The 15,671-nt window shown below is 42.4% G+C and overlaps 1 protein-coding gene across 1 annotated transcript in view; it reads right to left on the bottom strand.

The window, feature by feature from the left end:
• The window catches only part of LOC115150541 (G-protein coupled receptor 22-like), a 28,348-nt gene extending 20,752 nt beyond the window's left edge, over positions 1–7,596 (bottom strand). The window contains exon 1 of the mRNA XM_029693954.1: positions 7,224–7,596. The gene's annotated coding sequence lies outside the window, so the exon portion shown is untranslated. The remainder of the gene's footprint in view (positions 1–7,223) is intronic.
• Between the last annotated feature and the right edge of the window lie 8,075 nt (positions 7,597–15,671).

The raw sequence follows: 15,671 nt of genomic DNA, 5'->3' as shown, positions 1-15,671 counted from the left end.
TTGGTTCCCACTCTCTCTCTCTCTGCCTTACTCAGACAAACGGACACAGATGGCCTAACACCTACACAAAACAGCCCACAACTCACCCACCCAGCAACACATCCACATGCCTGAGGTGAACCCAAATCCTGTCCAAAATGGCCCTGGTACAGTAAGGCAGAGGAACCCCTAAGGATAGCTAATGATGAAGAGGACCTTGATCTCCAGGTAACCCTTGGGTGCTGGGGCAGTGTCATTATTATCATGTGTCGGCTTATCAGACTGTTGTCAATGGAAGTTGCTTTAGCATCCGTTATAAAACCTTCTCACATCACATAACTATCCCCAGCCCCGAGAGACCAAGTCTGTCATTTAGCCATTACAAGTACCAGCCCATCAATAAGGCCAATCAAGACCGCAGCGCAATCAAGCCTCTTTAAAAAAGAGAATGAATCCAAATCAGGCGCCACTGAGTCACTGTATAATCAAGCTATGACGGAGAGGGTTTAAGCATAGCAGGCCGCATGGAGAGAAATTATGATGCTGGTAGGTTGTGTATTCTAGCACAATGTGATATGTAGTGCTGTTGAACAATAACTTAGTGGATTATAATTACATTCATTAGGATACATTTTTTTCCCATAATTACTCTCACATTACTTGAGGGGTTTTAAGTGCTAAGCGGTGCTAAGCAACGGTGGCGTCAGTTTGTGACGACCTTTCTGTCATGAGGCGTGAATGGATTCCCTGAGTTCTGTCTGGGGCACAAATGGCCATTTTAGGTGAAAAAACATGACAATCTCATAAATTGTGAGAACCAGCTTCACAGAAATTGCACTTTTTTCCAAGAAAAGCATTCAAATCCTGTATTTTTCTGACCTGGCCTGGGTTTCAAATACTTAAAAAAAAAAGTCAAATACTTTGAGCTTTGCTTGAGTCTACCTGGAGTACCAGATGGGCGGGTTTGCAATTTTAGTAGGCTACTTGTCTGTTGGTTTATTAAACCAGACAAGCTCAAACAAGTATTTGAATCAAATTCACAAGTATTTGAAACCCAGGTGTGGCATTTTCCCCTTTGTCATTCCCCCCACATGAGAACTATAGTTTTCGCAGACAGTTTGCCACTTTTAGGAAGTGTTTATGTATGAATTTGTCCCAGATAAGCAGGCTGCTGGTGTTGGGACGGAGGTGTAGTTTTGTTTTTGTTTCTCTCCCCTCCAGCCCTGCATCATCTATTTTGTCTTCTCCCACTGTTCAGTGCTCCCCCCAGTTAACTGTAATCCAATCAAGTCTGTGTTTGTATCAGGGCATGCCATGGATCAATTTCACCATACTCCAGAGTCCCAGTGTAACATTACAGTTCAACATCTGCCTGAACAAGCCAAGGGAGAGGGAGAGAGGGAGAAGGAGAGAAAAACAGGAACAGAGAGAAGGGTAGATCAAGAGTTACACTTTTAGAGCAAAGGGAGAGAAAGAGAAAAGAACAGAGGATAGACACAGTAGCAGAAAGGCAAGAGAGACAGACAGACAGACAGACAGACAGACAGACAGACAGACAGACAGACAGACAGACAGACAGACAGACAGACAGACAGACAGACAGACAGATAGACAGACAGACAGACAGACAGACAGACAGACAGACAGACAGACAGACAGAGAAAGAGAGAGAGAGAGAGACAGAGAGATGAGAGATATGAGAGGCCTAAGGAGGGTTAAAGTGATGAAGTTAAATCTCTCCAGAAGGCAATTAGAGCTCAATGAATCCCATCTATCTCCTGCAGACAGGGCGTCATTTGGGCAGGAGGGGAGGGCCACTACTGTCATCTCCCTCACTCCCTCCGCTAGGCTATCACACTGCAGTGACAGTCCTCAACAACGGAAGGAGAGGGAAATCAGCACCATACCGTCCTGCACGTGGCCTTGCCATACTACACATGTACACACGCATACAGGCACACACACACTCCCACACCCATGAACGGATGCACACGGGCACACATAGCACGGACACACACCCACGTGCACACGTTCCCACACGTGGACACACACAGCAAGCACACACACACACACACACGTATGCACTCACACAGACACATGAACGGATAAAAAAGCACACACATTTGTGTTTTATCTCCCCACTTTCACAGCGATCTCCCCCTCCTTGATGGCGTATCTCTCCTTAGTGTCTCCCTCCACCTCACTGGCGATTTATCTTTCCATCTATCCATTTTGTCTGCTTTTCATGTGTCCCTCCATCCCACCCCCTCTCCTTACTTTTATCCTATCTAGCTTTGGATCACACACATCTCTCTCACTTTCTCTATGTATTTCTTGTGCGGTGGAGAAATCTCTTGTCGTCACTCATTATCTTGAATCAGTGAATTAATTGCAATGTGCTTCTAATTTCACATAGCCACCTCACTGCTTTACTCAGGGGAAAAGTCTGCACAGTAGAACTGTGTAAAACTGAACCCTCTTCATATTCATTTGTATTCATCCAACCCTGTTCAAACCTGAGTCAGAGAGAGAAAAGATTAGAGATGGTTTTGGAGGTGCATGGAGCCCTGTGGTTCGAGGATGACTTTAAATATCCGGACATTAACAATAAGCCGAGGCTGTGGATCCGTTTGTAACCGCCCCGCCCCCCTGGATCTTTTTCCTCAGAGCTGAAGGTTCGATTCAAGTTCTGAGCATGTGTTATTTTACGCACTATTTTGTTTTGACGTATCTGCTGCTCAACCTCCCCTTCACGTTTCTCTCTTTATTCACCTTCTGCTGAACCCTCAACCAATTTGATGGACATGATGATGTAGCCTATGTCTCTGCCTTATATTACTGAGGGTAATTTAGGACATAGGCTGCAACCTTCTCCGTCTGTTGTAACTAAGGATATTGCAGCAGCACAAGCAGGGCGCAGTCTACACATTGCATTCGGGAAAAACAATCTGCTTTTTAACCACACACATACATTTGCGATGATGTCATCTTTATAGTTATCCTGCCATATTGTATCCTGAAAAAGAACACTACTACTTTGACTGCATTTCTGCTCCCTACCATGCCAATGTTGCAATGATGATGAAAAAAAATGTCATTAAATCCTTATTTAGACTGCGTGTCTGTGTCTTGCTTGTGTTTGATATGCTGCCTAAATAGCTGCATGTACTTCCTCCTGAAAAAAGAACATGAAATTGCTACTTAGACTGCCTGTTTGTGTCGTGCTTATGTTTGCAATAGCCTAGCCTACTGTTCCAACAGACAAATACGTTTGTTAAACAACATATCGATCATGTGCAACATGTCGAAGTGTGTAGACTACAACAGGAAAAGACGTCCGATCATTGAAGCGGCAGCAGAGTGAGCAGCACCTATGCAAAAAAAAACATCTACGTACTGTAGAGACCTCTCGGACCTTTAGTTGGCAGGAAGAACGGTCCAGGAAAAGTTGGATCTGCAACCACTCTGTTAAGAATAATAGTCGTCCAGCAGTCTTAGGAAATAAGAAATAGCTGGAACCAGGGAGTCTGTGTACTGTAGGCCCTCAGATTCACAACACAAAAGCCCATCAGATATACCAACACAGATGAAAACATACTGTATGAACACATTCAAAACCACAAATGACTTAACCGTAGACAACTGCCTTAAACAACAACCTTTCTTAGCCTTTCTTATTTCTGATGTCCCTAGACTTCCAGGCAAATTGTGACTCTCATGATGTTGTGAAGTTTTAGGATAGTGAGTGTATTAGCCTCTACATCAGACCATTCAGTGCATTACAGAACAACTGTAGGAGGGAGCAAATATTTTACTCATTGTACAGAAATCAAATATGACAGCTTCCCTCAATTACTGCAGGAGCTAGCTGTAGAGCGACACATTTGTAGAAATATATTCCCCCACCACATCCACCATCAAATCCTCCATAAATACACACATGTGCACCACATCATGCACAGAAAGACAAACACCAAACAAACACTCTGTGTGCAAAATTGTAAATTGTATGCACACACATGTTCTCTCTCTCTCTCTCTCTCTCTCTCTCTCTCTCTCTCTCTCGTACTCTCTCTCACACGCACACACACATAAGTATTTTTTAAATGTATTTTTATAAAGTCAGCGGGGGTCTCAACTTACTTTGAGAGTTAGAATAGTAGAAGACACAAGGTGCAAGTTCGAAATTTGGTTGTGCATTAGTAACTGACAGTCACTCAATTAGCCATGTCAGCTAACAATTTTTACATTGGTTAGTTAGTCTAGCTAGTTATCCAAACTTTTAGTAATCATGGCTGAATACCAACCGGGCACACAGGGCACGTGCCCAGGGGCCCCCATCGATTTTGCTAGTCACTCCCACTCAGATATCATTCCATGACATAAGTCATGGCAAAATGTGTAGAATAGCAGGAAATTAGCTTTAAAACTGCAAAACATTATCTCTGCCCCATGGCTAAATGTGTAGAATTGCAGAAAATTAACATTAAAACTCACGTTTTTCTCTCTGTCGTCAAGAGGGGGGGCCACAAAAAAATGTGAGTGGAATGGGAATTATTTTTTTGAGACAATCCCTTTGGGTTTCACAACAGGGACTCTGCAAGCAGCAATAGGAATGAGGAGGAAAGCAGCTCCTATTACACACAACTGACTGCATACAAATACACAGGCAATGTAAAATACTGTGTGACTACACAGCCTCTTTGATAACAGTAGGCCTATCGGTTATAGAGATACTTTAATCTAGTGATCCATAGACTAGTTCTGAAACAAAACACTCAGATGCTATAGAAGTTTATATAGTAGCTTAGGCCTATATAAACACATACATACAGTGCAAGTCCAAAGTTTGGACACACCTACTCCTTCAAGGGTTTTTCTTTATTTTGACTATTTTCTACATTGCAGCATAATAGCGAAGACATCAAAACTATGAAATAACACATATGGAATTATGTAGTAAGCAAAAAAGTATTAAACAAATCAAAATATATTTTAGATTTTAAAAGTATGCACCCTTTGCCTTGATGACAGCTTTGCACACTCCCAGCATTCTCTCAAGCATTCTCTTCACCTGGAATGCTTTTCCAACAGTCTTAAAATAGTGCCCAGATATGCTGAGCACTTGTTGTCTGCTTTTCCTTCACTCTGCGGCCCAACTTATCCTAAACCATCTCAATTGGGTTGAGGTCGGGTGATTGTGGAAGCCCGGTCATCTGATGCAGCACTCCATCACCCTCCTTGGTCAAATAGCCCTTACACAGCCTGGAGATGTGTTGGGTCATTTTTCTGTTGAAAAACAAATGATAGTCCCACTAAGCGCAAACCAGATGGGATGGCGTATCGTTGCAAAATGCTGTGGTAGCCATGCTGGTTAAGTGTGCCTTGAATTATAAATAAATCAAAGACAGTGTCAACAGCAAAGCACCCCCACATCATCACACCTCCTCCTCCTCCATGCTTCACAGTGGGAACCACACATGCTGAGATCATCTGTTCACCTACTCTGCGTCTCACAAAGACATGGCAGTTGGAACCAAAAATCTCATATTTGGACTCACCAGATCAAAGTACATATTTCCACGGTCCAGTCCATTGCTCATGTTTCTTGGCCCAAGCAAGTCTCTTCTTCTTATTGGTGTATTTAATAGCGGTTTCTTTGCAGCAATTCGACCATGAAGGCTTGATTCACGCAGTCCCCTCTGAACAGTTGATGTTGAGATATGTCTATTAGTTGAACTCTGTGAAGCATTTATTTGGGCTGCAATTTCTGAGGCTGGCAACTATAATGAATTTATCCTCTACAGCAGAGGTAAGTCTGGGTCTTCCTTTCCTGTGGCGGTCCTCATGAGAGCCAGTTTCATCATAGTGCTTGATGGTTTTTGCGACTGCACTTGAAGAAACTTTCAAAGTTCTTGACATTTTCCGGATTGACTGACCGTCATGTCTTAAACTAATGATGGACTGTCATTTCTCTTTGCTTATTTGAACTGTTCTTGCCATAATATGGACTTGGTCTTTTACCAAATAGGGCTATCTTCTGTATAACACCCTTAACTTGCCACAACACAACTGATTGGCTCAAACACATTAAGAAGGAAAGAAATTCCACAAATTAACTTTGAACAAGGCACACCTGTTAATTGAAATGCATTCCAGGTGACTACCTCACGAAGATGGTTGAGAGAATGCCAAGAGTGTGCAAAGCTGTCATCATGCAAAGGGTGGCTACTTTGAAGAATTTAAAATGTAAAATATATTTTGATTTGTTTAACACTTTTGGTTTTTTACATGATTCCATGTGTTATGTATTCACTATTATTCAAGAATGTAGAAAAAAGGAAAAATTGACTAGGGCTGTATAGTAGGCAGCCTATAGGGCAGGGATATAATATGTAAGTGTGATTGTCTGAAAGTACTCTATACATTTAGGTGATAAATGGATGTTGACTGCATGAAAACAAAGCTGTTTTACTACAGTAGTACAACTGACTACCTAAAGGACTGCTCTTTAGACTGAGCGCTACTAGTCCATCTAGTCTATGCTGTAACATGGCTCTTCTCTCATCTTCCTTAATTTTGCCTATCTGGGACAAACTTAAACAAAATACCTTCATGGAATGAATTACGATTTGTTTTAAATACCCCTGCTATGTGACAGTCAGTGGTGTTTGCAATGACAATATGTCTCTATAGTAGTCTAACATTTAGCCTACTTGCCACAATGAAGCATACAAAAAAAAACTAGACCATGTACTATTACAGGATACACAGTAACAACTATGCACTTGGCCCATTTATGTTCATTTGTCGTTCCAAAGCATCCTTAAAAACAACCATTCGACAGAGACACTCTTCCGCAGGACAGGCTTTGGTAAGCATCCCATTACTGCCATGGCTACGTTAGGTTACTGAGCTGGTAACGACGCTCCATGAACGTCTCTTCCCGACCCTCTGGGCTGATCGCACACTTCTACCGACTCTGCGTCCTTGCCATGTGGCCTCAACTGCAACATGTGTGTTAATGTTGCATAATTCAACATTTTTCAATTCAACAATTTCTTCCAACTTCTCTTATATCAATGTCTAAAACAAACAAATGATCCTTCAATAGATACATAAACTCTCAAAGATGCAATATAAATATATATGTAGAGGATGACATGGCGGAAGGATAACGGCAGCCTATAACCTATATAGAATCATAAACATAATGTAAATGGTTTAGTTCTTTTTTTACTTACCTCCTTGCGCCGGTTTAGCAGGGGAATTCCCGCTACATTCTACTGCAGGTGTCCGCGCGCTGCGCTATCTCTCGCGTGCACAGAGCCCAAAGCTCCAGGACAGCCGGCTGTCAGCGCGCGACGTGACCAGAATAATTTCGCATCTTTAGCGCGGGATTGGTACGAAATCCTCCACGGGACAAGAAAGAGAGGTTAGTACTGACCTTTTTCTGTTCATAAATCAATTAATTCCTCAACCTTTTAGCGTTTTCCCTCTCGAAATCAGCTCATTGTCTTTTCACAGAGTGAAGCATCCCACACATGGATCAATCAAACGCAACGCATAGATTACACATGCACTGCAGTTGGTAGACGCTCATAGGAGCACAGCCAATCCAACCCTTCTCCAATATGGTCACTATCTGCAGGCATAAGGGAAGGGATGTAGGAAGAGGAGGCGGGTGGAGAGGGGGGATTGAGCGCTGTAGTTGGAGAGGGAATGGAATATGAGGGAGGGGGTGTGATGGGTATTGTTACAAGGACGACCTGAGATTCCTCAAGGGTGAATGCTCCCTAATAGTGATTCCTGAAACATTTCTGCTCCCTCTCACACACAGTACAACACTATATTACACCACCTCCGCCTTCTCTATCTCTCTCAGGGTGGGTATGTGAGGACAAGATGAAAGAATGGCAGGTCCGCTTGAGAAAAATGGCCACTGTTTTCCTTTCTATTCAACAGATATTTTATTCAGACAATGTTCCATTTCATTTGGTTATTTTCCTCTATTTCCCCCTGTATTTTCAAGAGGTGAGAGCTCCCCACAAGCAATCACACTGCCTTGAATATGAACGGGTGTCAGTGAAGAGTGCAAAACTGAATTACTTTACACATTGTCTGATGTCAGACCCAGGCACAAAAATGTCAGCCATTGTCCATCCATATCAGACGTTTCAATCTCAATCTGTGAGAGGGTGAGAAGTTAAACCAAATAAATGATAAGATGACTCTGTCAACATGTCAGAGGGATGAATAGGGTGAAGAATAAAATAGGTGGCATATAAAGGGAGAAAGCTGGGGGTTAGGTTTTTATGGGAACCTGTCAAAAATATGAATTTATGTCCAGTAAATATTCACACTAACTCCATGATGAGATGCCATATGAGTGAAGCTCAATGTTTATAATTCAAGCACTTCCTCCCTGTAAAACAAGGTAGTGTTTAGTGGATATTATCCAGTGGCGACCCGTCATTCAGGGCAGATGGGGCAAAGCCCACATTTTTAGATTTTTTTTGGGGGGGCTTGCCTGTTTTGCATGTTATTTTGGCATTAATACGTGTCACATATCAGTTTTGCAATCAATGTAAAAAAAAATATAGATATATCATTGAGTTAAAAAAGCTGCATACAAACATGGTCTCGTTTTTGTTTTCTTGAGTAAGGCAGCTCCAAAATGCAGGTGTTTCAGCCTAGCTCAGTGCTTTCCGTGGTGGTGGGGGAAGCCAGTAGAAAATACGGAGCATTGAGCGGTGTTCTGTCATTCATGGGGACACTACTTTACCACCAAGTCTAAGGATAGAGCTCTAAAATTCCTGCCCCTTGTGTGCTGCCATAGAGTTACATTAGGAGTGCCCATCCACGAAGGCTCAAGGTCATTGGCCACAGATAAAATTACGTCAAATCACGTTATATCTACAGTAGCTTTCATACTTTCTTAGCTAGCAGTCATCATGAATCAAGTCGACAATCTACTGGCTAATCCTTTTTAATCCTTGTCATATGAAGAGAAATAATAAATAGATAAAACGTATCGGTGCTCATCGGTATTTGGACATAAACATTACACAGCAAGTTGGAAATCGCAAATTCAACAATGAGTGGTTCGGAAGGAATCAGTGGCTAACTGCAAGCATTGCAAAGCAATCATTAGCCTGCTATTCAGTGGAGTGGCTGTGTAGTCCCAAGTCTAAGATTAAGGGTCTCTTTTCCTAGTTTAAAAATATAAACGTTCAACATTGTCCATGTTGTCAATGAAGCATGATTTGTGCCGCGCTCAAAACAACTGTTAACTCAGAACTGCAAAATATGACTTTAGTGAGTTCAAGATAACTGAGAACTCTGGAAAAACGAGCTACGACTGAGGAAATACGTTTTAAACTTTCATCCAACTCGTAATTGTAAATCGGGAACTTGGGCCTCTTTCTAGAACTACAACCTGAAGATTTTTTTATTTTTTTTTATTTAACCAGGTAGGCTAGTTGAAAACAAGTTCTCATTTGCAACTGCGACCTGGCCAAGATAAAGCAAAGCAGTTCAACACATACAACAACACAGAGTTACACATGAAATAAACAAACATACAATCAATAATACAGTAGAAAAATCTATATACAGCATGTGCAAATGAAGTAGGATAAAAGAGGTAAGGCAATAAATAGGCCATGGTGGTGAAGTAATTACAATATAGCAATTAAACACTGGAATGGTAGAATGTGCAGAAGATGAATATGCAAGTAGAGATACTGGGGTGCAAAGGAGCAAGATAAATAAATAAATACAGTATGGGGATGAGGTAGATTGGATGGGCTATTTTCAGATGAGCTATGTACAGGTGCAGTGATCTTTGAGCTGCTCTGACAGCTGGTGCTTAAAGCTAGTGAGGGAGGTAAGAGTCTCAAGCTTTAGTGATTTTTGCAGTTCGTTCCAGTCATTGGCAGCAGAGAACTGGAAGGAGAGGTGGCCAAAGGAAGAATTGACTTTGGGAGGTGACGAGTGAGATATACATGCTGGAGCGCGTGCTACGGGTGGGTGCTGCTATGGTGACCAGTGAGCTGAGATAAGGCGGGGCTTTACCTAGCAGAGACTTGTAGATGACCTGGAGCCAGTGGGTATGGCAATGAGTATGAAGCGAGGGCCAGCCAACGAGAGCGTACAGGTCGCAGTGGTGGGTAGTATATGGGGCTTTGGTGACAAAACGGATGGCACTGTGATAGACTGCATCCAATTTGTTGAGTAGAGTGTTGGAGGCTACTTTGTAAGTGACATCGCCGAAGTTGAGGATCGGTAGAATGGTCAGTTTTACGAGGGCATGTTTGGCAGCATAAGTGAAGGATGCTTTGTTGCGAAATAGGAAGCCGATTCTAGATTTAATTTTGGATTGGAGATGTTTAATGTGAGTCTGGATGGAGAGTTTACAGTCTAACCAGACACCAAGGTATTTGTAGTTGTCCACATATTCTAAGACAGAACCGTCCAGAGTAGTGATGCTGGACGGGCGGGCAGGTGCGGGCAGCGATCGGTTGAAGAGCATGCATTTAGTTTTACTTGCATTTAAGAGCAGTTAAAATGTATTGTATGCTGCTGCATAAATAATGTAATATACCAGGGAGATATGTATACTGTAGCTAAGAAAGTAATAGTAAGTGTATGTTGTGTAGTAAGCTGTTAGTAGCCCATGTGCCTCACCCTAATAATTTGGTCTATTTTCACCTCTTAATTTTGCCTACTGTTCTGACTTGGTGGTGCACATGTAGCCTATAACCAGTTTTTGAGAAATGTAATCATTGAATATTGTAAGAGCTTTCATTGTATGCTTAAATGTGTCACGCCTCCTCCCACTCTCTCGCTCTCTGGTGCTCGAGGGCGCCCGGCTGCTCGTCATTACGCACACCTGTCACCATCATTACGCACAGACTCACCTGGACTCCATTATTTTGTTGATTACCCCCTCTATATCTGTCTGCTCCTCAGTTTGTTCCCTGTGTCAGCATTGATGTTGTTATTTTTCCCCTGTCCCAACGCTGTTCCTGTTCTATTTCATGTCCGTTGTTTATTAAATGTTCACTCCCTGTACTTGCTTCTCGTCTCCAGCGTCGATCCTCACAGAATGCTGACACCACGAAAGGAAGCATCAGAGAGTTTTTGGTTTTTGTTTTGGTTGGTGACGTTGGGTCCGGGTGCCGTCGCCAATGGAACCGGGGGTGCCTCAGCTAGCTCGTCGGGCTTCCTCGCCTTAGCTGGCTTGAGAGGTCTTCTTGCCTCGGTTGGCTCGGCAGGCGCCCACCCCACGTCATGTTTCAGCCGGCCCATCAGGCTCCCATGCCTCAGCGGGATCGTCAGGCTCTCACGCCACAGCTGGATCGTCAGGCTCCCACGCCTCAGCCGGCTCATCAGGCTTCTACGCCTCAGCCAGCTTGTCCAGTGCCCATGCCTCGGCAGGCCCGCTCCCCCTCTCTGGCGCTCAAAGGCGCCAGGCTGCCCTTCATTACGCACACCTGTCACCATCATTACGCGCAGCTACGCAATATTGGATTCACCTGGACTCCATTAATTTGTTGATTATCCCCTCTATACCTGTCTGCTCCTCAGTTTGTTCCCTGTGTCAGCATTGATGTTGTTATTTTTCCTCTGTCCAGACGCTGTTCCTGTTCTGTTTCAGGTCTGTTCATGTCTACTTGCTTCTCATCTCCAGCGTCAATCCTCACAAAATTCCCCCTTTATTTATCCTACGGTTCTGACTTGGTGTACAGGGAGAACACTGTAAAAATGGCCCATGTTCTGATCAAATAGTTATATTGACTATGTCCGTCCTAGCTCGCTCATTAGTGTCTTAATCGAAATTACAGATTGCCTCTTATCCGCTTGTCGTCCCCTTATGTCATAGTTTGTACATCTCAATTGTCAGTAGAAACCACATTTGTTTAAGCAAGTCAGCCATATCAGCTATGTTTTTTTTAAAAGGCAGCGAATGAGGCTGAATGATCTGTTTCGCTGCCAGACAAGGAAGGGAGGTCTGGAAAACAAAGCACGCATGGAGCATACTTTTTCGTTCTCTTCACCGGGGAGGCTATCCCATAACAAAATTCCCACTTCAGAGAAAATGTTCCAGAGGATTAAGGAATAACTTTGTAAAATGTAAGTATTGTGTTTATTTATTCACCAAATTATGTTAAAATGTTCAACAAATTTATTTTATATAAATTGAAATGTTGAGTCACTGCTGTTTACCCGGACAGTTTCTTAACCTGTCTGGGCTAGGGGGCAGTATTTTCACGGCCGGATAAAAAAACATACCCGATTTAAACTGGTTACTACTCTTGCCCAGAAATGAGAATATGCAAATAATTAGTAGATTTGGATAGAAAACACTCTAAAGTTTCTAAAACTGTTTGAATGGAGTCTGTGAGTATAACAGAACTCATATGGCAGGCCAAAACCTGAGAAGATTCCATACAGGAAGTGCCCTGTCTGACAATTTGTTGTCCTTCTGTTGCATCTCTATCAAAAATACAGCATCTGTGCTGTAACGTGACACTTTCTAAGGCTTCCATTGGCTCTCTAAAGCCGCCAGAAAGTGGAATGGGGTGTCTGCTGTCACTGGGGAAAGTACAGCAGCAGAGTTTGTAAGTGGTCAGCCTGGGCACAGTGAGACTGAGATGCGCGTTCACGAGACTTGAATGAATACAACGTTGCCCGGTTGGAATATTATCGATATTTTACGAGAAAAATAGCATAAAAATTGATTTTAAACAGCGTTTGACATGCTTCTAAGTACGGTAATGGAACATTTAGATTTTTTTTGTCACGAAATGCGCTCGCGCGTCACCCTTCGGATAGTGACCTGAACGCACGAACAAAACGGAGGTATTTGGATATAACTATGGATTATTTGGAACCAAAACAACATTTGTTGTTGAAGTAGAAGTCCTGGGAGTGCATTCTGACGAAGAACAGCAAAGGTAATCCAATTTTTCTAATAGTAATTCTGAGTTTAGTGAGCCCCAAACTTGGTGGGTGTCAAATTAGCTAGCCTGTGATGGCCGAGCTATGTACTCAGAATATTGCAAAATGTGCTTTCGCCGAAAAGCTATTTTAAAATCTGACATAGCGTTTTCATAAAGGAGTTCTGTATCTATAATTCTTAAAATTATTGTTATGTATTTTGTCAACGTTTATCATGAGTAATTTAGTAAATTCACCGGAAGTTTTCGGTGGGTATGCTAGTTCTGAACATCACATGCTAATGTGAAAAGTTGTTTTTTTATATAAATATGAACTTGATTGAACAAGCCATTATATGCATATTCTAGTTTCTGGGCAGTAGTAATAACCAGATTAAATCGGGTACGTTTTTTATCCGGCCGTGCAAATACTGCCCCCTACCCTAGAGAGGTTATTCCTGCTCAGCAAAGACCACAATTAGTTGAATGAGGTGTTAGTGAAAGGCTGGAACAAAAACCTGCAAACTCCTGTGTATAAACAACCCGTGGCTGTCGTGACAAAATTTGCCCTCATGTACTGAACAAGATATTGAATGTTAATCTCCTCGATGTCCCTCACTTGGGGATGCTAAAAGGTTTATTCTACAGAGCCATTTACTTTATGTTCGTATTCTTATCTTTAATTATTTCTTATTTTTGTTGCACTGTTGCGAAGGAACCTGCAAGTAAGCATTTCATTGGACCATGTGTATCCGGTACATAAAACTAATAAAACTTGAAACTTGACTCATTTTGTACAAGGGGCTGTATTCTAAGGATTCATCCATAGATACAGGAAAGCAAGTAAAAGGGTTAATATTTATAAAAAATTACAAGTGTCGATGTCTCGGCACGGTTCTGGTTTTGAGGCTTGGGCATCTGGGGGCTGCAGTTCATCTGTCTAATCCCCTGCAAGGAGAGAAAGGCATTAATAATATTACAATGGTGTATTAATTTAATGTAATATATATTCCTGTTTGAAATGCATGTATATCATTAGATTGGACATGTTCTCCTATAATATGCCAGTGTTTGTTTGTATCCAGTGCATTTAGCTTACATTAGGATGAAGTAGTCTAGGCCTTCTAATCTAGTTGTATTGCATCATATCACCTATCAATTAGTTATCAATGCATAACGTGAATATAAAACCAAACTATCTTGAACATCAGTGTCATTTAATAATATGCATGGGTGTTATACACTATATATACAAAAGTATGTGGACACCCCTTCAAATTAGTGGATTCAGCTATTTTAGCCACACCCGTTGCTGACAGGTGTGTAAAATCGAGCACACAGCCATGCAATCTCCACTGAAGAGCTCACACAAGCTCACAGAACGGGACTGCCGAGTGCTGAAGCACATAGCTTTGTTGATGCTGGCTACGTGATGATGCAGTTTCCTGTTTATGTTAGAAGTCACGTCAAAGTATTTAGGTGCCCTGCGTTCTCCCATACTAGACGGTATGCTCTCTCAGGAGATCTTGGAAGATCACCCTAGAAAGAACGGGAGAACGCAGAATGCAAGTGCGCATTTTGGAACACAGCCTTATCAAATCAAAGTTTATTTGTCACGTGCGCCGAATACAACAGGTGTAGAACTTACAGTGAAATGCTTACTTACAGGCTCTAACCAATAGTGCAAAAAAGGTATTAGGTGAACAATAGGTAGGTAAAGAAATAAAACAACAGTAAAAAGACAGGCTATATACAGTAGCGAGGTTCACTAATTGAATGACAACAAACACTTCATTGAAGAATCCCGTCCATAGTTCCCAGTCCTACTAGGAGAAGTACTGTTGACCAATCACAGATGAAGGGGCGTAGACTTTGGCTACCGAACTTCGACTTGCACGAACAGCCATAAAAAAACCTGCCCAACACCAAGACGAACGAAAGCGTAAACAAATGTCGTCATAATATGTGTGGCAACCTTTTCAACTGGGAAGCATGCAAAAGGCTTTAGGAGATGTGGCCTCCACCTGCCCAAGCAGCGGAGCATCAAAGAGCCCCAGCCCCCCCACCTGTGACCCTGGCACAGTATCAACACAGGAACCCTCACATGGCTCGAGCTCTGGCAACACCTCAGTCAAGAGGACAAGCTTAGCCAGCACCACACCCACCCACCCACCCACGCACACACCCACACACACACACACACACACACACACACACACACACACACACACACACACACACACACACACACACACACACACACACAGTACCAACCTTGTCTCCTTTGGCTCCCTGTTGTCCTGTAAGTTCTCTGGGACCTTGAGCTCCTGGGTTTCCATCAGAACCCTGAAACCAACAAAATACATCAATTATGGTAACACACACACCTAACACACACATCAAACCATAGACATGAATAGGGCTGTGGCGGTCATGAAATGTCAGCGGGTAATGCAAATAACTGCCGTTCTCACAGTAATTGACCGTTAATTAACATTAACATGTTTAGCATCTCCGGGCCTCCATGCATAGACTACAAGCTGCTGATGCGGACCTTTGGAATTTTAATAAGTCTAATACATCGATTTAATATAGCCTACACCATCACAATAAATCCATTATTTAGTTTAGGCAGGTCTTAAGAAACATTATAATATGAAGAAAATGTAGCCTATTTCAGAAGAACAGATTACTATGAGTTGTCCTTATGTTAAAGTGATCACATGAATTGCAATTAATTGCAAAGTC

The sequence above is a fragment of the Salmo trutta genome, chromosome 16 (assembly GCF_901001165.1).
Source record: "Salmo trutta chromosome 16, fSalTru1.1, whole genome shotgun sequence".
NCBI classification, from domain to species: domain Eukaryota; kingdom Metazoa; phylum Chordata; class Actinopteri; order Salmoniformes; family Salmonidae; genus Salmo; species Salmo trutta.
The sequence above is the reverse complement of the archived record's forward strand: the minus strand, read 5'-3'. Positions and strand labels throughout refer to the sequence as shown.